Below are 21,863 nucleotides of genomic sequence, written 5' to 3' on the forward strand. Positions count from 1 at the left end.
ATATCTTTATTAGCCGTACTGGCCTACGCTGTCTGTTTTTAACAGACAGTCACATCGCTTTTTTTTATAATTAACACTATCGGTTTCCTAACTTATTTTTGACATTCATAAATAAGTGCTTGTTATAGCCTAAATTGAATAAAGATGTTTTGACTTTGTCTTATGTAATCAGTTTTATGTACTAGTTGCTTAGAAATATTAGGGCACTGACAACCCAAAAACCAACACGTAGCAAATTCAATCAAAATCTAAAGCTGTTTCTGAATCCCTAAAGTAAAAAAAAATCTACAAATATTGAACTTTTAATGTAGGTACATACCTACTAGATACATGCGTTGCATGTGCAGGTAAGACGCGTAGAGATGATTATTACCAAATCGTTATTATTTACATAATATGCCAGAATAGATTATACCTTCTAACACAAAAAACAAGTCTAGACAATGTACTAGACATGTTTTCCGAAAAGATCATCCTTTATCACCAATCAAACCCCCGCTATAAACGTAGGCTAACATTCTGATAAACAATAAAAAGAATGTAAAAATCTACATAAAATTTACGGCCGCCAGGCTTGCCATGATGGCTGATCGTGGGTTTTGTTATAGACTTGTTTGGGGTCCGTATATGTATAGACAAGTCTCATAACCACTTAAGTCTAAAAAATTACACTCAAAGTGCCTACACCGCCAGTTTTGATGATAATGCTGTAATTTTTCCACCTCGCCTGATGAAAAGTTCAGAGGGCCTTTTAAGTAAAGTTTCTGACACTCACGATCACAATCAGATGACAGTTTTTCTATGCGACCACTGTCATTTGATTGTGATCTCGAGTGACAGAAACGTTACCTACTCAATAGACCCTCAGGTGTGGCCAAAGATGTATCTCATTGGTTCAGTAGCAGCTTTATGTACTCTTAGCCTTGAAGAGCTCTAGGTTGTAACTATCTGGAAATACGGACGATGAGAGCGATGATTTGTTTTTATTGTACAGAAACCAATTATAAAGAAATTTTTATTTGTCTAATTATGAGTTCCTCTATACAATTATTAAATGGAATATAATAGATGTTCAATAATCTTATGTCCTCTCCTCCATGTCTTGCCTTTGAGCATACAATTTTTTAGTTATGATTATAAATAATATAATTATTTAATAATATAGAAAATAATAAATAATGTTACATTTTACATTTAATACTTATATAATCAGTGTAACATTTTGAAATAATATCAGTCTGTATTATCTAGTAGATATTTTTAGCAGAATAATAATGCTTTGTTGGTTAAAAAAAAAATATGCTTTTTTAAACTAGGTAATACGTCCTTCTCTGTTACAGTTTTACCAGCGCATTATCTTCCAATAAGTTGTCATGATTTGCTTCCAATCTTCCACTTACGACGACCACTCTGTAAACGACTTAAAAAAACGAACATACACCACGGTTTGCTTTAGATCAAAATACCTATGCTGAACCCTAATATCTTTAATAGTTCTAACTTTGTTACTATTATGAAGTACCTTTAGAGTTTTTACGTATCTACTCCTGTTTACCACTGTAATGAGCTCAACTAGCTTGTTTTCTCCTTAGTTAGCAACCAATGCTTATCTTAGTACAACTGCTAATGTTAGTGGTAAACCCAATAATAAAACTTAGCCATGATAGGAGCATTTTGTTATTGATTCGGAGATTTGTTTGGCAAAATGCCAAGTAAGCCATCAGTTAATTGAATAAAACGAAAGCTTTATTTATTGGCAATATTGTAGCGGAAATTTTTAGTGAACATTTATCTTTCAAGTGACTGATCGCTTGGAACTTAATTTTCGTTTTTTTTATGTGTGTAAAATGACCTATAATTTTGCCACGCATAGTTTCTGGGTCAGAATGCTTTTATGCGAGTGGTAAATTATTATGCTCTAAGCTATTTTCCATAAGATCAAAGCTCGCACCATCACCAGGCATGTTGCGACTCACGCCTGCAAAACTATAATTATATTCAACTATGAATCGCTGCTAGCCCTTTTAGCATAATGCCAAGGGGGCCATTTCTAGATTTAATGTAATTTTTATCTAAATCTTGATTAATTTACTTGAAATCTCTTTTGTTGATTCAGAATACAGGTGCGGCATTTAAAAGGAGCAAAAAAAATAATAATGCAGGCTCTGTTGTCATATTAATATTATCTACGTTATCTTTCTCAAGATCTTTCTTTTTTAATTTCTAAAACAATGGAGTGGTCAGATTTCCATTTTCAATTCTGATTGAATTGCAGTATTAATGTACGCCATCCTAGAGAACATTAAAACGTAACATAAGAAAAAACTTACTTACTATCAGGGCGCAGTGACACAAAGTGGGTCTAGGCATCCAACACCAGATTACGCCACGCTTTACGATCTTGAGCCAGCTCTTGCCAGCCTTCGACCCTGAGTTCGAATCGACCCGCTAAAACTAAATAATTAAATGTAAATTAATCTAATTTCAGAAGAACTTTTGAATGTATCTATTGTAAGAAACATCTCTCCACCTCACACTTCTTTCCATACTAAGGATAGAATTTCTCGGTAAAGCGACACGTGAATTGTCTTATCTTATCTTACATTTACCTTATGAGGTGCGTAATATAAAATAGGCTTGAGCATTTTTTGAGCTCACGCCAGAGGCCCCATTTACAATGCAAATGTGAAATAACAATTCAAATTGAAAAACAATGTCTTACAACAATCCGACACGTTCCGCGCTGTTTATGTTATAATATGTTTGTACACACAAGGGTAAGCCTTTGGGGCATTTCCTTTGTTCCCGAGTCTTATTAATGAAGTAAAATAGAATTCATTTATATGTGTACGTCGTGCACGTCAGTGACCGCAAGCGCGGATGGAATAACTTAAAATTTTATGATGGTGCTTGTTTGTAGAGTGTTATGATGTTTGATATATTATTTATTACAAGCTGAAACAAACAAAGGTTAAACTGTAATTCAATATGCCGAAATAATATTATTTATTCCGGTAAAATTCATTAAATATTCACTCTGATTATCATTATCATCTTATCAACCGCAGGACGTTCACTGTTGGACGAAGGCCTCTTTCTCTGATACAATACAACCAAACAACTGACAAACGGAAAAAAAATACCAAGTACAAGTTGAACTAACGAGGACCAGGGCTTGGTACAAATTTGCAGATATGTATTTAATATCCAGTCCAGTGTAAGCAGAGCCCGTTTACTAAGCAAAATGTACGCAGTGCAAGCTTATCTTAGATGTTAGATGGATGCTGACAAAGACAGAAAACTAAAGAAACAAAACTGAACCGAGCTTAACGGATATAAAGATTTTCGAAACTTGTATGTTTTCGATCACGTCAAATTGTGGGTTTGGAAACTTGGAGAACACTTCAATATAATAATATGAACATTTACATGCACCTGCGGTAGTTGTTGAGTTAAACTGTGAAGAATAATCTTGATCTATATCCTGTTAGAAATATAATTGTTACTAACATTATTTGACAAGCGAGATTAATATTTGATACAATTTAAGATTTTCATTAGTTTATATTTAAAAAAAGTTCAATGTGTACCAACGGACGTTTCAAATTAAAAGAGACTAATTAAAATAATGCATTAATTTTGTTAATTAGCGTTAATTGACCTTACCTATATGATAATATCTCTCCTTATTATAATCCAATAAAAAATGTAGAGAAAACAAAATAAAAATTAGAAAATCTTTTTCCGACCGCTAATCGGCACCTTTCTAATGACGAAAGAATAAATTCTGTGACCCGAATTCCACCAAACACTTTTTCAATCTCCCACCAAAACATCCATTATTCAATACCCAACCAGAATAAAGCCGGAAAGCGATTCTGACAAATTAGTTTCACCGAAAAATACTCTAATGAATTAACGTTTTAGGCAAAGTACGTCTTTCAGTTCTCGTTCATTTGTGACACAAAAGATTCTGGTGGATTCTGGGGGTACGTAATTTGGACTGAAGTGTTACATGGTGGAAGTGACAGGTTTAAAGCTTAGTATGAAAGATTTTTCGGTGAAGGAAAGGGTTAACAGTTGAGGTGAGGATTTTCCTTGTTAAGCTTCCCTTGATTACTTTTTTAATCAACTGAGAGGGGTTTACGGAATACTATATTAAAATTTGCTCTGACTGTGTGGTTAAGAGCGAGATTTCGTTGTGGTTTTATTGTGGTCTGTAAAATATAGAACAGAAGCAAAAATTTGGTTCTACTGCGTCTTCTTTTAACCTATATAATATTTTTGAATGTACCCTTCTATCTATTGGTTTTACTTTACTTCAGAAAAGAAGGAGATTCTCAATTTGATCGTATTTTTCATGTTTGTTACTCCTGAGTAAAGAATTATAATATTTAGGATTCGGCCACCTAAATATTATAATTCTTTCAATAATCTTATTTCTTATATAAAAATGTGTTTATATTTACTGTTTGATTCACTTCATGGTTTCAGTTTTACGAAGTCAGTATTTCATATTAAAATTATTTTTACAAATTCTCACAATACATTACAATACAATACATATTCTTTATTGCACACCCTCACACGTTTATCATTGGTAATGTTCTTCGTGGGTTTTCGACTTTTGGTTTCTATTCCGTATAGAAACTTAACTAAGGCAGCGGTCCCTACAACCCTTTACAATATAAATAAGTTACATTATATTATTTTAATCTTACATAATTATTTCCAATTATCTTTGTTTTAGATTTAATAGTAGGGAAAAATTTTAACATTTCTGTTTTAAAAAAATGGCTCTGCCAAGTTTCTTGTGGCACATTCTTCTTGGCATTGATAGTTTTTCCGAAGGCGTTGGTAGTATAAAAACTGGACAAGTGCGAGTCAGACTCGCACACCAAGGGTCCCGTACAAATTTTTAGGTATTTATGAATATCAAGTTCAAATTTCACAGTTATAGGCAGACCCCGGATTTATGTGGCAATGAAAGAAAGAAAGAAAGAAAGAAAGAAAGAAAATAATTTATTTATAACAGCAATGACACATAATAAGTAACAATAATAATAGAAATGTTGCCGCTGTTAACGCCGTATAAACTGCAAGCAAAGCGCTCGGGCATGCGATAAACACCGAGCGCCTCACTCGGCTTTACGACGTCGCACCTATCACACATATCTACCTTTTATGTAGTTTTTTTTTCATATTATATACTGTAAAGTTTGAGTCAAGTTTTAATCATCTCCTGATCTTCAACACGCACCCTTGCATCGAGATTGACGCCTCAACATTTGGCCTTACGATACCGGATTTATACCCAGCGACCACCGAAGGAGGTCAATTAGCGATCAAGCAGTGTGCAAACAGCGAGATCAAAGGACAGCGCAGGCGATACGTGGCGGATTTGCAAGTATTGTACTCAGATCAGGCCCAACTGTGCAACAACAATTAAAATTTCATAAACCACGCAGACTACAAGCAGCGGATTTGCAAGTGTTCATACTCAGATCAGGCCTAGTTTAACTGCGTGGCACAAACGGTCGTCAAGAAGTTAATTAACGAAGGGTGATTCGTAAGCAGAAAGTGCCTATTTGCAGGAGTGAAGTACCCCAAAGGGCCCACCTACGGAAACAAACCACAGTTTTTAACTTTATCAAGAAATTTACAACAAGAAGAATTAATTAGTTCATCATCAGCAGTCGTCGTCTGCAATCATTATTACAATACCTACGTGAGCACCGAGGAAGGCATAACTAATTGTGAGTTCGTTCCGATTTTTCACTTTGTGTCCATTCCCAGTTGCATTTAACGTTTAACATAATTGATTTCCTAGTCATTCTCATCATTAAAGTCATTCGTCAATAGATACGAGTACCTACACTGGTAAAATCATTTACCTTTGGAATGCCCAACTTCAATCGTTTAGGTACAACCTTTAATTAGGTACCTAACGAAATTTATTAAGAGAAATATAATAATTAAATTCACTATTCATTAGTTATTCTTTGTAACATTTTACCAAAATTTAAGGTAATTTCACGTAACTAGTCGTAACAAATTTCTAGTGCTTAATTCTATAAGTACAATTTCTAATTGCCTATCAATCAATTTCCATTTGATTCGTGTTTAGGTTTCATCTGCAAGTGGCTAATATTTTATTTAATTTCTGTGCTTAAAGACGATTTACGGTGCTTTCCAGCAACGCAGCACAGTGTCGTACTGTGTCAGGCTTCTTGCGTGGCTGTAAGCGAGCGCTTCTCAGAGTCGTGCACGGTGTCTGCGCATGCACAGCGGCCAGCGCGCATTCCTCCGCCTTGAGAACAAAAGGCGACCCGGCGCATGTTTACTTGTTTCCTCGCATTTTGCCTACTTTTTGCATTTATAATATTATATTATTTGATTTAACTATCGCTTCACTTGCATATCTATTCGCGAAGTACCTATTACTTGCATTTTCATTCTTGGCACTAAGTATATAATGGATCTCAAAGGCTTAATTAGAGTGCGAGCTTCGTATAAATCCAAGCTTACGCAATTCAAATCATATTTAGAAGTCGTTCTAAGTTGCGAATCACTTAGTAACCTACAACTCAAAGAAATTAATATTCGTTTGTCTAAATTCGAGGAACTTTATGCATATTTCGACAGCACGCAGTCTGACATAGAACGTCTGTCTGAAATTCCAGACGACCAGTTTAAAGAACGTAAGGAATTTGAAGATCAGTACTACGCGGCCGTCGCCGGCGCTCGAGAGGTGTTGGACAGGCACAGCGGCGCTGCGGGCGGCGCCGACAGCCTCCAGTCGGCGGAGTCAGGTTCGAGGGCTGTCCTTACAGGTGGGCCAAGCTTAAAGTTACCCACTATCCAACTGCCAAGTTTTTCTGGTCGCTATCAAGATTGGCTCGAGTTCCATGATACCTATGCGTCATTAATTCATTCGAATAATTCAATACCCACGATTCATAAATTTCATTATTTGCGCGCAGCCTTAACCGATAGTGCTGCTTTAATTATCCGCTCCTTAGACTTTTCAGCGGATAACTATGAGGTTGCATGGTCGCTGTTATGCGATCGTTATAATAATAATAGATTACTGATAAACAATCATATCCAAGCCATTTTTAATATTGAACCCGTGATCAAAGAGTCTGCGCGAGCTCTCAGAAATATTATAGACATTGTTAATAAAAACCTCAGAGCTCTCGCTACGCTGAAGTTGCCTACCGATCATTGGGACGTGCTTGTGATCTACATGATTTCTAATAAGTTGGATCCTTTGACTAGACGTGAATGGGAGGAACACCGAAACACCATTAAAGATATTCCTACACTGAACGAGTTTCAAGGATTCCTGAAAAATCGTGCTGATTTATTGGAAACCATGGCAGAGTCACAGGCGCAGCAAAGGCGTCGTCATAGCGATGTTAGTCATGTTCGACCTAAAACCTTTGTCGCAAATCAGCTAACCCCGCCTTCGTTTTCACGTTCATGCGCTCTGTGTAATAATAAACATGCCGTTTATCAGTGTCCTATATTTAAATCTTTAACTGTAGAAACACGTCTGCAAAAGGCAAACAGTTTAAATTTATGTCTCAATTGTTTACGACCTAGGCATCCAGACAAAAAGTGTCGGCTAGGTCCGTGCTTACAGTGCTCAAAGTGGCACAATTCACTATTACATACGGACGACCAATCGTCTCATGCCAGCGCTGACAGCTCTGGCGCTCCAGGCACAAGCACCGTACTGACTGCCTCCGCCGCCGAGCGGGGCGAGCACACTGATGATGACCAACCAAACGACAATATCGCTCTGTCGTCTACCACCGCTGATCACAGCAGCGTGCTGTTGTCTACGGCACTCGTCGACGTCGCTGATCGCGATGGTAACAAAATCACTGTGCGCGCACTGTTGGACAACGGTAGTACTTGTTGCTTGATGACAGAGAAATTATATTCCAAGCTTAATTTACCTGCATATTCAACTTCAACTTCTGTTGAAGGATTAAATTGTCAGTCGTCACGCATCACAAAACGGTGTGATGTAGCTATATCTTCTCGTCATGACGAATACGTAGTTGACATAAATTGCTTCATTGTACCTCAGATTACGCAACTTTTACCAGTTCGAAAGGTTGACTGTACATCACTAAATATTCCTCCTAATATTTTCTTAGCTGACCCAACATTCCATTTGCCATCAGAAATAGATTTGTTGTTAGGTGCTGAAATATTTTGGAGTGTTTTAGGTACACATAGAATTTCATTAGGTAAAAATAAACCGTCTCTAAATAAGAGTAAATTTGGTTATTTAGTGTCAGGTACGGTTCTGTCATGCAAAGGTAATAATAATAATACTACAGTCCATTGCAATTTTTTACAAAATACCGCTGATAATGAGCTTCAAAATCAATTAAATCAATTTTTTGAGCTTGAAACAGTTCGAGCTCCAGATCATAACATTTTATCTAAAGATGACAATGCATGCGAACGTCATTTTACACTGAACACAACCCGTCAGTCAGACGGGCGTTTTATAGTAAAAATGCCATTGAAGGAATCTCCAGGGTATTAGGAGATTCTTATGAACAGGCTTTAAGTCGATTTTTATGTTTAGAGCGCAGGTTTAAACGCGATCCTAACTTTAAAAATAAATATTGTGACTTTATGTCGGAGTACATTAAACTAGGTCATATGACCGAAAATAAGTACTTTAATCGTGAGGAAACCTCTTACATTCTCCCTCATCACGGAGTGTTGCGAGAAATGAGTCTCACGACTAAGCTCCGTGCTGTATTCGACGGATCAGCTGTGACGACTTCCGGTTTGTCATTAAACAATATTCAACATGTAGGTCCAACAGTTCAAGACGACCTCATTAGCATATTAATTCGATTTCGTCAGCATAGATACGTAGTGAGTGCAGATATAGATAAATTTTATAGGCAGTGTTAATACATGATTCACAGCGCAATTTGCAACAAATACTGTGGCGTTTTAACCCCACAGAAGAATTAAAAACATATAAATTAAACACAGTTACCTACGGAACTGCTTCCGCCCCCTATCTCGCGACCAGGTGTCTGGTACAGTTAGGCAAAGAATGCGCTGACAGTAAAGTAGCTAGTGCTATCTTACATGATTTTTACATAGATGACCTGAATTAAGGTCATGATTCTGAAGATAGATTAATTCAAATATGTAACACACTTACAAATGTACTTCACAGCGGTCAGTTTCATTTACGTAAATGGCGTTCCAATAATTCTTACCTACTTAATCAGATTCAAGGTCAAAATTCTAGTGATGAATTGCTTAAAATAAATAAAAATGAATATTCTAAAACCTTAGGTTTGCTTTGGTCCAGTACAGAGGATAATTTAACATTTTCAGTTGACGTTAATACGTTTCCTAACCCGATTAGCAAACGCAATATTTTATCGACAATCGCAAAGATCTTTGATCCACTAGGATTAATAAACCCTATTGTTTTACAAGCTAAAATAATTTTACAAAGGTTGTGGGCAACGAAAGTGTCATGGGACGAACCTTTATCTTCTGAATTTCAGTCAGATTGGGCAAATTTCGTAAAACATTTGCACGAATTAAATAATATTATAATCCCACGACGCGTTTTATGCCTATCACCATAAAAATAGAAATTCATGCTTTTAGCGATGCATCTATTCAGGCATATTCAGCATGCATCTATATTCGTTCGATTTCACAGAATGGAGAGGTCTCTGTACATTTAATTATGGCCAAAAGCAAAGTGGTCCCACCTAAGCCTACGACAATCCCACGGTTGGAGCTATGTGGAGCCCTTTTATCAGCTCGTCTAGTTGACAAGGTAAAACAGCCTTGCGCTTAAATATTGATAGCTGTTATTACTGGTGCGATTCCACCATAGTACTCGGTTGGATTAATTCACCGAAATTAACTTTAAAATCTTTTGTTTTAAACCGCATCAACGAAATAACGGAAAATACGGATCCTAGCTCATGGCACTATGTGCCAACTGAATTAAATCCCGCCGATATCGGGTCTAGAGGGTTTATACCTTCACAATTAAACCAGTCAAATATTTGGTGGTTTGGACCTGATTATTTATTATTAAATAAAGAACATTGGCCTAAAAACCAACTCATAAAGTTGACAACTTACCAGAAACTAAAATTGTATGCCACGTCTCATTAACAGAACATGTACAATTGGAAGAGATGAATACTTTTGTGACTAAATATTCTAGCTTCGAAAATTACGTCGAATATTAGCTTATGTTCATAGATTTATCTATAACTGTCGTTATCCAAACAACAAATTTACGAACTATTTAAAAATTTCGGAGTTAAATTCATCAGTTAATTCATTATCATATGTTTAATCGTGCAAAAGGAAATGTTTAAAAATGAATACAATGTACTTAAAAATAATAATCAGTTGCCCTTAAAAAATAAATTAATAAATGTAAATCCTTTTTTACATACAGACAATTTATAAGAGTGGGTGGTCGATTATCTAATTCTAACTATGACTATGACACAAAACACCCCATTATACTGCACGCATCTCATCATGTCACTAAACTTTTATTTGAGTATTATCACAAACTACTGCTTCACGCGGGTCCGCAGCTTTTACTTGCCACAATACGACATAAATATTGGCCAATTGGTGGACGCAATCTTGCTCGAAAAACCGTTCACAGTTGTATAACTTGCTGTCGATTCGCAGGTAAAAGTGTACAGCCCATTATGGGTAATCTACCTGAATAACGTGTTCACATTGACTATCCTTTTATTAATACAGCTGTTGATTATGCCGGTCCTATTTTGATAGCGAACAGAAAGGGAAGAGGATGTCAGTTGATTAAATCCTACGTATGCGTATTTGTATGCTTGGCTGTAAGGGCAGTTCACATCGAGCTTGTTACCGAGTTAAGTTCACAGGCTTTCATTGCCGCCTTGAACAGATTCATTGCCCGCAGAGGCAAACCTGCCAACATTTTCTCGGACAATGCTTCTAATTTCGTAGGGACTTCTAATGAACTCGCTCGTTTATTAAAATCATCTTCGCTGGAAATAAGTAAATATGCGTCGGAGAACTCCATAAATTTTCAGTTTTCACCAGCTTACAGCCCCCATTTTAACGGTTTAGCCGAGGGTTCCGTGAAATCTATTAAGCATCATTTGAAGAGAGTATTGGCCCTTGCAAATTTAACATACGAGGAAATGAATACATTACTCGTCCAAATCGAATCAATCCTCAATTCTCGGCCTCTGACGCCTTTATCATCAGACCCCAGAGACTTAGTTCCCCTAACTCCAGCTCATTTTTGATCGGACAAACTCTGATGATGTTGCCATCGCCTCAGGTCAACGACTCCACAGTCTCCGTTTCACGATACATGAGGACGCAGCAGTTAAAGACTCATTTCTGGAGTAGATACTATAAAGAGTACATTTCAGAACTCCAGAAGAGACAAAAATGGCACAAGGATGGCCGGCGCCTCAAATTTGGCGAGATGGTGGTTGTAAAGGACGACCGCCTGCCCCCAACCGCTGGCTGCTCGGCCGCGTCACCGGCCTACACCCTGGCTCCGACGGCGTGCCACGCGTCGCCGATGTGTACACCACCTCCGGACTCTACGAAGAGCCTTTAATCGACTCTGCCCACTGCCGATTTTGGAAACTTCCGTTCCCAAGGGGGGAGCATGTTAACGCCGTATAAACTGCAAGCAAAGCGCTCGGGCATGCGATAAACACCGAGCGCCTCACTCGGCTTTACGACGTCGCACCTATCACACATATCTACCTTTTATGTAGTTTTTTTTATATTATATACTGTAAAGTTTGAGTCAAGTTTTAATCATCTCCTGTTCTTCAACACGCACCCTTGCATCGAGATTGACGCCTCAACAGCCGCTATAAAAAGGTCCCGGCTCAGCATATCACAAGCAATGACGTCACAATAGGGTAGTTTGGGGAGTAAATGGAACGGTGTCAATTAATACGGGTGTGTATATGATGATGACGATGATGCGTGTGAAGATGGTCCCAAAGCAAGACCGGCAGACTGTTGATTTGGGACCATGGGATGTTTATTGTATTTTGTTTTATTGAGGTACGGAACCCTAAAAAGACAGACCCAGCACAACTAGCCAGTAAGACGGTGGTTACAATCTGTACAAACTTAAGCAATGTTCGACCATCTAAAAGTCTTAACATCTTGCAGTCTTGCAGGTGGTAGGACCTTGTGCAAGGTCCACCCGGATTGCTACCACCATCTTGCTCGCTAATCCTGCCGTGAAGCAGCAGTGCTTGCACTGTTGTGTTTCGGCGTGGAGAGTAAGACAGCCGGTGAAATTACTGGCACTTGAGGTATCCCACCTTAGGCCTCTAGGTTGGCAACGCGTCTGCAATACCCCTGGTGTTGCAGATTTTTATGGGCGGTGGTGATCTCTTACCATCAGGAGTCCCACTTGCTGGTTGCCATCAAGTCGTATAAAAAAAATCCTTTGCAAAGCGTGTAGTAGTAGCTTTGTAATTTAATGACCAAAAATGACCACCCAAATCACGGTATCACGGTAATTTTGTATTATAAATTAATACGTTATAAGTTTGATTTTTGTCACAATGTCGCGATGAAATTTCAAAACGTCAGAGCATCAGAGCCATAAAAGTTTGCGGACGCTAGGTGGCGCTGATGTCGTGCACAGAGCCAATACAACACTGCAAGTCCGGCAAAGAAAACGGTCTGTTCACCGGTGAAAACAACGGACGTTCTACAAGCGGCCTTAGTTATAAATATATTATAGGATTGCCTCATTCTGATATTTCGCTAAAATAACGAAGCAAATATAGCAACAGTGCCTCTCATTCACTTTTAAACATTCTCATTCTGTAATAAGTTCCAAAAAGATTTTGAAATGTGGCGACCCGAAGAGGAAAGTTTTCGCCCCAAAATGGTGTGTACAATTCGAGACCATACAGCCCCCTGTTTGAGCACAATGAACGTCTACTCATATTTTCACGATTGAAAGAATAAATTTGCCTCCAAGCAATGAGGGTATCTGTCACAATACACGAGATCCTGACGTTCTTAATAATGAGGATGATTTTTATGACATATTTCAAGAATTTATTTTCCCGAAGCGAGTTGATGGAATCAAATTTTACTGTGAATTTTTCTTAGAACTTTTGAAGTCCTTTTCTGTATCATCATCCCAGCCTATATACGTCCCACTGCTGGGCACAGGCCTCCTCTCAGAACAAGAGGGCTTGGGCTATAGTTCCCACGCGGGCCCAGTGCGGATTGGGAACTTCACACGCACCATTGAATTGCTTCGCAGGTTTGTGCAGGTTTCCTCACGATGTTTTCCTTCACCGCAAAGTGATGGTAAATTTCAAATGTAATTCCGCACATGAATTTGAACCCACGACCCTCTGTTTGAGAGGCGATAGGTCAAACCACTAGGCCACCACGGCTTTTCCACTAGGCCACCACGGCTTTTCCATTTTCTGTATACGGAGAATAAATAAGTACGTTTATTGAGAGACAGACTTCTTACTCTTTTAAAATAGAACGAAGATTTTTAACCCCCGACGCAAAAAGAGGGGTGTTATAAGCTTGACCGCTATGTGTGTCTGTCTGTGGCACCGTAGCTCTTAAACGGTTTTTTTCAAAGCAGGTTTTCTGGCGACGGTTCTTAAATATGTTTCATCAAAATCAGTTCAGCGGTTTTTGAGATATTAAACTTTGAAGTGACACAGTCGGTTTTCCAACTTTTCGCTGTTTAGTTTGTTCAGTGGAATCATGTATCTATCAAGAATAAGTCATGATGCTATGCTTTTTACTACGCTTACGTGTTAGAGCTCCATTCAAAACGTGGAAAAATTAAACCATATTAGTCTTATCATTATTGTCACTGTGTTTAGACAGGTACGGTCGAATCAAAAATAACGAATGATCAAAATAATGATACATGAACTCTGATGATGATGATGTCATTGTGATCCTGTTATCCCTCACTAGGGACTAGGGACATAAGGCTCGTAGAAGAGTATTCCATTTGGCTCGATCTTGCGCGCCACTAGAGGCGCTAGTGTAGCGTGAGGTCTCCGAAATGTCAAATCTCATAGTTTTTGGGTGAGCTACGCGGGTTTATTTATAATTAGAATAATTTTGTGAATATTTTGCAATATCTGAAATTAATTATGGCAAATATGCGTTGCGGGGCAATGAATGTCTGTGTTTTGAGACAATTTTGTCTTTTGGAAACCTTTGTCCTCCCTTTTTTCCGAACAAAACGGGGACTATGCAACACTGTGGCATGCTCGATATTTTTATGGTACGGTTTTAAGGTGTATTAAATATGATTTTAATCTAAACTTTGTTTTCACGGCCGTAATAACAGACTTTGAAAGCCATACTTAAAAACCTCACGCAACAGTGCGCCATCTAGTGAGACAAAAAACGATAGCCATCATTGAGCCAGCCTCCTTCTCAACTGATCGCCTCCACGTGGTCCGAGGACATCCTGGCCGTCTTCTGCCAGTAGATTGCCAACGGAGACCCTGCTTGGGCAGGTGATCATTCGACCCTCGAAGCGTGTCCATCTATCGCCATTTCCTTGTCAGAACTTCTCGGTTTACTGGCTGGTCAGTCATTTGCCATAGTCTTGCGTTTGAGATAGTACCTTAATAATGCATTCTATGTGCCGATATTTTGACCACCTTGGCCGCTCCGAAATATCTGATGCCGACTGTACTTAGAGACTTTTAGTATCAGAAAGCTGCAATTTGACAAAGGGTGTTTACACATTAATCATGCAAACAATGTGGATAAATGCGTGTACTGCTGTTTCACACAATTTTTTTTTCCAAATGTTTCATTTGGCAAATGTTTCATTTCCCGGTACCGCTCTGCTTTCAGAGCATGACATGAGTGCGTGTGAGCTAACTTTGGGGGCGGCAGACGTGAACTTGCCTTCGAAATCCAAAAGCTTAATGGTTACTTGACCTGAAATGTATATTTCAGAACTAAATTACTGTTATTATTATTTTAAAATTTATGACGGTGGAAGCATTCTACACTTCCACTGAACGTAGATATAGTTAGTGTTTAGTATTGTAACTAAGGGACCCCATACATCCCTGTATTTCCTGTATTATTATTTTTTGTATTTTTTTTCTTTAATTGTATAATATAGTTTTTAAGTATTTTATTTGTAATTATATTTTGATGAAAAAATGACTTTCTGCCAAGTTTCTTGCGGCGCATTCTTCTTGGCAATGATGGTCTTTCCGAAAGCGCTGGTAGTTTAAAAAAATGACGTGTAAAAGTGCCCATTGCGGCCTATTTACTGAATAAATCATTTGAATTTTGAATTTTTTTTGAATTTCAAGTACCCGCTTTCTCCGAAACCAAATTTTTTTCTCAGAATATTTCCTTATGGTTTTATAGAGCACAGTAGGTTTAAGGTTACGTGTTTTATGAAAGTTCCGAAAATAATAATGGTTTCGGAGAAATTTGGTACTTGGGACATTAAACGTTTGCGAAACATATTTTGCCCAAACGGCAGAGAACCAGTATAATCAAACGTTGAAATAACTTTGTTTTTTTTTCAGTAGGTACACCTCTCTTACACCTACCTCTATAATGTGGAACGAATTATCTTCTCTCTGGTTAGCCTTAAAATAATAATCATTAAATAATCCACCAAAACTGAAATAACAATATGTAATAAAATAAATTCATTTATTTCGGGCAACTTGGCCCCTACAATAAATACCTTTCAGACTAACATACATATATATTTATCTATACATATAATAAAGCTGAAGAGGGTCGAAAGTCTGTACATGGAAGATATTCGAAAAAAAGTTGGCTGGGATACTTAGAATCGATAACAGAACACGTTCCAACAGTTTTTAGAATTTTTGTCTGTTTGTCTGTTTATCTGTTTATCTGTTTGTCGTTTATTTGACCGCGCATCACGTGAGAACGGCTGAACGGATTTTTATGCAAACTTTACTAATCTGACGAGAAAATCCCCGGCCAGGTTATAGGCTATAAAAATTCGACCCTTAGGGTATAAAAATTCAACCCTTAAAAGTGGAGGTAGCTACTATATTCGATTCGATTGAGTTAAGTTTCCACCTTCAAGTTTTCAAATACGTGCTATGACTATCAAGTACCCTGATAAACAAACAGATGGCGCTGAAATTAATAACTTTGTGACTCGAGTAAGCCACTGAGGAAGGATTTTGCCAAATTAACTCTAAGTTTAAAAGAGGGAGTACGGACATCAACAAATAATTGAATAATTTAATTGATTTAATAATACGACTAAAATTAAACGACAATAAAGTGATTGCCACACATTACAATGCCATCTTTTGGAGAACTGGGTAAACAGTATGTAATGGAGTAAACTAATAAAAAAGAGTTTACTTACATAGTTATACTTAGTTTTTTTTAGCATTAGAAAAAGGGTAAACAATCTTGACGAGTCTTTTTATTGAAAAACGTTTTAAAAAACAGTTACTATTACTTTTATGATACCAAAAGCATGTAAATGATCATTATATCCTTGCTAATTGTTACTATTTGCTGTGACTTATTTTTCAAAAGTTTTTTTCAATAAAAAACACATCAAGATCGCTTGCCTTCTTTCTAATGCTAAAAAAAAGAACTATAATACTTAATTACTTAATGGTAAAATCAACACACATATCAACACGCGTACGAGTATAATTCTATACATCTATCTTATATCTATACAAAAGTTGGCTGGGGATACTTAGAATCGATAACAGAACACGTTCCAAAAGTTTTTAGAATTTTTGTCTGTTTATCTGTTTGTCTGTTTATTTGACCACGCATCACGTGAAAACGGCTGAACGGATTTTCATCCGGTCAGGTTATATAGACTTTAAAAATCCTACCCCTAAAAGAGGGGGGGGGGGGGCGGTAGCCGCTACTCTAGATTAAGTTAAGTTTGCACCTGAATCTTATGACGCTACTTAGGAAGGAGGTGCAGACTTATTTTCAAGTGTTATACGACTATCGAGTACCCTGCTACACTAACAGATGGCGCTGATTTAGCCAAATTGACTAAGTTTAAAAGAGGGAGTACGGATACCAAGAAATTTAGGTAATTGATTAAATAATATAACAAATTTAAACGACAATAAATTAATTGCCACACATTTCACAGTGCCATCTTATGGGGAACTATGAAACAAACATAGTTACGTAGTGGTAACATCAACACTCATATTCAACACGCGTATAATTAATTAATAGAAAAATGACATGAATTATTCCTAATTTATTTATATCCGGAATACGGAAATTCGGAGAAGAACTAAAGTCACTGACATACCTCGAAAAATTATATGCAAGTTGAAGTGGCAATTGGCAGGCCACATCGCTCGATGAACAGATATCCATTGGGAGAGAAATCCTCGAGGAGCGGCGACCGGAAGACGAAGCGTTGGCAGGCCTCCCTCCAAGTGGAATGACGACATTGTGAGACTTGCGGGAAACCGGTGGATGCAAGTGGCGAGTTGTCGTTCATTGTAATGTATAATTTATTTGTATTGTAATATTATTGATTATATGTATTGAAACGTATGAGTGGACTGTAACAAATAACTAAAAGCAAACAAAGAAATAATTTGATGAAATTAAAATATACTCGATAACCCAACCACACAACACGACGCAATAATGACAAGTAAAAAAAAATATACAAAAAAAGAACTTTACAAAAAAATACAACAAAAAAGTACAAAACTCCAAGGAGTTTGCTACATTCCGGCCCTTGTGCATGAATGCACAGAACTAGCCAGGATAGTCAAGGCTAGCAGAGCCTTAAGTGGCTATCCTGACCAGTTTTCTCGTAGGCCGACGTAGCAAGCCCCCCGCAGTAGCTACGTCCACCACTCTCACCACCCCGTCCTTGCCTGGGAAGAGTTTAGCGACGCGTCCACGCGGCCATGTTCCCCGAGGTAGATTTTCATCTACAATGATTACAATGTCTCCTATTTTAAGATTGACATTTCTGTTCTCACTAGTTGTCTGGCGGGGTTGCATGGTTGGGAGTACTTCTTTCACCCATCTTTCCCAGAAGTGATCTGCTAATCTCAGTGCTTTCCTCCATTCAGCTCTTCTGAGCAGATCCGTGTCGTCCATGCCCCCTGGTAAGCTTTGATTAGAGGATGATCCAATGAGAAAATGAAAGGGTGTGAGTGTTTCCTCTTCGTCACTTTCTATGGACACATGGCTTAACGGTCGTGAGTTGACTATGGCTTCCGCTTCGAGCAAAAGGGTTAAAAGGGTTTCTTCTTTAGGAGCACGTTCGTGTAATGTGGCATTCAGTGCCACCTTTACGCAGCGCACCAGCCTTTCCAACAACCTCCAAAGAATGGAGAAGCTGCCGGTATAAAACTCCACTTTATTCCTCTATTAGCAGCAAAATCTTCAACTTCTGGTCGGTAAAAATCTCTCAAAATTCGGTTGGCACCAATGAAGCATGTACCATTATCTGAGTAGATAGTTTCTGGGGTACCTCTTCTGGCTATAAAACGACGTAAAGCCATAATGGCTGAATCGGCGGTAAGGTTGTGGACAAGCTCCAAATGAACGGCTCTGGCGGTCATGCACGTGAATAAGGCTACATATCGCTTTTCATGTCTTCTTCCAATAGTGACATTGATTGGCCCAAAGTAATCTAAGCCAGTGAATGTAAATGGTCGGCGATGGTGAGCAAGTCGTTGCTGTGGCAGGTCTCCAGTCATAGGGTTGATTGGTTTTGTTTTCCTTATGCGACAGAATAGGCATTGGCTAGACACGGATCGCACTACATTGCGCAGACGAAGAATCCAATATTTCTGCCGTATCTCGTTGATAACCATCTGATGGTTTGCGTGTCCTGCCCTCTTGTGGAAATTTACTACCAGTGAGCGGACGACGGGGTGGCAACCATCCAATAGTATGGGGGATCTGACATCGGTGCTAACGTTTTCAACAACTCTAATCCTGCCGGCTAAGCGCAATAGCTTGTCTTCTCCCATCACGGGTGACAGTTTGGTGAGACGACTAGATTTTGGTATCAGCTGTGAATTCTCGATGCAGCGGATCTCCTCTGCAAAACATTCTGATTGGACACGTCGCAAAACTTGTTCTTCTGCAGCTCTCATTAGTTCGGCCGATAGGGGTAGAAGAGTGGTGGAGGTAGAGACGCTCGCATTACGGCGGTCACTAACAGCGTTGTTAGTGACAGGAGATCTAATGCGGTCCAAAGTTGATCGGAATTTGGCCGCGACCTGCAAAACACGTGCAGTAGCGCGAATTAGACGTAGCCAATCACTAAAATGAGTAGGATCTGCGGTGACTACTAGATGTACAGCTACAGGTTCAAAAGACTGTTTCGTTCCTCTTCGATCGTAGCCTGACCAGCTGGCTCAATAGGCCAATCCTCAGGTGGATCGAAAAGAAACGAAGGGCCTATAAACCATCGGTGATTGCAATCTAAATTCAATCGTTTCATACGTGTGACATCATCTGCAACGTTTAAATCTGTTGGGACCCATCTCCAGTCATGTATACAAGAGTTTTCAGTAATTTCCCCGACGCGATGGGCCACAAAAGGCTTAAACGTTCGTGCATCACTTCGGAGCCAACTAAGAACAGTTATCGAATCCGTCCACAAAAAAGTGCGAACAGGTTTTTTGCGATGACTGTCCTTAATGGTAAGTGCGAGGCGAGAAGCGATCAAAGCAGCTTGAAGTTCCAAGCGCGGAATCGATGTTGGTTTCAAGGGAGAGACTCTTGCTTTGCTCGAAATGAGAGTGAGCTTGATGCTGCCATCGGAGTATATCAAACGCCAATAAGCAACGCAGGCATATGCAAGCTCACTTGCATCTGCAAAAACGTGTAACTCTCTTAAAGATGGCTCAGAGTTTTTTGCTTTAGAATACCAACGAGGAAATTTTAAGGAAGATACCGTCGACAGTTCTTGAAACCAATCAAACCACTTTGATGCTTCCGACTGAGGAAGTGCAGTGTCCCAATTTATATTTAATCTCCACGCTTGTTGAAATAGGATCCGACCTTTTACGACTATAGGTCCAAGTAAACCTAAAGGGTCATATACGCGCATGAGATGTGATAGCACTTTACGTTTAGTAAGAGGGCTGGGAATGGTTTCAGATAAACCAGTACGGAATCCTAAATTATCAGTGGTTGGGTTCCAAGCCATTCCTAGCGCTCGAACGCCGCTAGAGGCGTTGACAAGATTCAGTTTCTAATGGTTGAGGGGCTCGCAAATCGATTGGTACGAGGCTCAATGCCGCAGGCTCATTAGAAATCCATCCTCGCATCTCAAAGCAGGCGGCACTGTGGACAGTAACAATATCGGATGCTAGCTGGGCGCTTCGTCAACATTGTCAAGAGAGTCTATATAATCGTCCATATAATGGTTAAACAAAATGGCGTCTGCAGCTTTAGGATACGCTCGTTTATGTTCTAAAGCATTTTATTTTTAATGTATTGTGCTATGAAAGGGCTGCAGCACGCGCCAAAAATGACAGCTGTCATCCTGAATTCCTTAAGTGGTTGCGTTTTTCTGATCTCCACAGATATCGAAGAGCATCCCTGTCCTTCTCCCTTACTCGAATCTGAGGAAACATTTCTTTAATATCAGCGGTTATGCCGATACGTCCCTCTCGGAAACAATATAAAATCTTTAATAAGGGCTGCAGTAGATCAGGACCAGAAAGCAATAAGGAATTCAAGCTGACTCCCTCATTTCTGGCTGCGGCGTCGTGTACGACACGAAGTTTGTTCTTCTGAGGATGGTACACACCAAAATGAGGCAGATAGAGGCGAAATATTCATCATTTCAACAGTACCGGCGACTGGCGTAATACGTCTCAGAAGCACATTCTTCTGCGTAACCTTTATCAGCATGTTAGTCATAAATACATCGTACGCCTTAGCAAACCCAACATCCTTACACATACGTCTCTCAAGACTTAAAAAACGTGACATCGCTTGAGGATAGCTGTCAGGAACACGCTGTATATCGTCACGCCATGGCATGCCTATCTCGAAGCGACCCGTTGGTAAGCGCCTTGAAGTGGATTCGACGATATCTATAGCACGTTGATCCTGCTTACTATGCAGCGTTTCTTTTTTAGAAATCCCTAAAGAATCTATTTTGTACTGTTCTTTGATAAGATATTCTAAAATTATCGTCTGATGACGTTTTTCGATAAAAGTACGTGTATTAACAAATTCTACTAGTTTTGTTTTACTTGAGCCACGCCGTATAAGTCCAGCCGAGTGCTGTCAAACAAGCGACGGGATCGTTCTTTTACCCAATTCGTACGTCACGGTTAATAGATAAATGCCAATGTTCAGCTCCAATTAAAATAGTTGGAGTCGCGTCGTCATATGTCAAAACATCAACCAAATCGTTTAGGTGCGCAAAATATTCAATAGTTTCACGCTTTATTGTTTGTGGGCGCAAACACAGAGACTCCATAGCCCTGGCGTTCTTTACTAAAAATGTTTCTTGTGTGTGCCTACCTTTAATAGAAAAATTTACATATGAAACCGTAGTTTTTCGCTCTAGTCCGCCAATACCGTTAACAGTGATCACCTGTTTTGGCCCAGAGGCTCCTATTTGTGTGGCAACAACAGAATCAATTAAAGTGGCCGTGCTGCCGTCGTCTAGAAGCGCGTATACGTCGCAAGTTCCCGCAGGGCCGGACACGGTGACAGGGATGATCTTCAAGTAGGCTCGAGGACGGAGAGCTAAAAGAGTGTCTGCTTGATTAATCTGAGTAGAGGTAGAA

General features: G+C 38.9%; 1 protein-coding gene and 1 pseudogene across 4 annotated transcripts in view; one reads left to right on the forward strand and one right to left on the reverse strand.

Moving 5' to 3' along the window:
• Positions 1–21,863, reverse strand: part of LOC141435320 (zwei Ig domain protein zig-8-like) — a 283,174-nt gene that overhangs the window by 193,846 nt on the left and 67,465 nt on the right. The window lies entirely within an intron of this gene.
• LOC141434749 (uncharacterized) lies at positions 5,965–11,802 on the forward strand (annotated as a pseudogene).

Source organism: Choristoneura fumiferana, chromosome 14 (genome assembly GCF_025370935.1).
Source record: "Choristoneura fumiferana chromosome 14, NRCan_CFum_1, whole genome shotgun sequence".
In the NCBI taxonomy this organism is placed as follows: Eukaryota; Metazoa; Arthropoda; class Insecta; order Lepidoptera; family Tortricidae; genus Choristoneura; species Choristoneura fumiferana.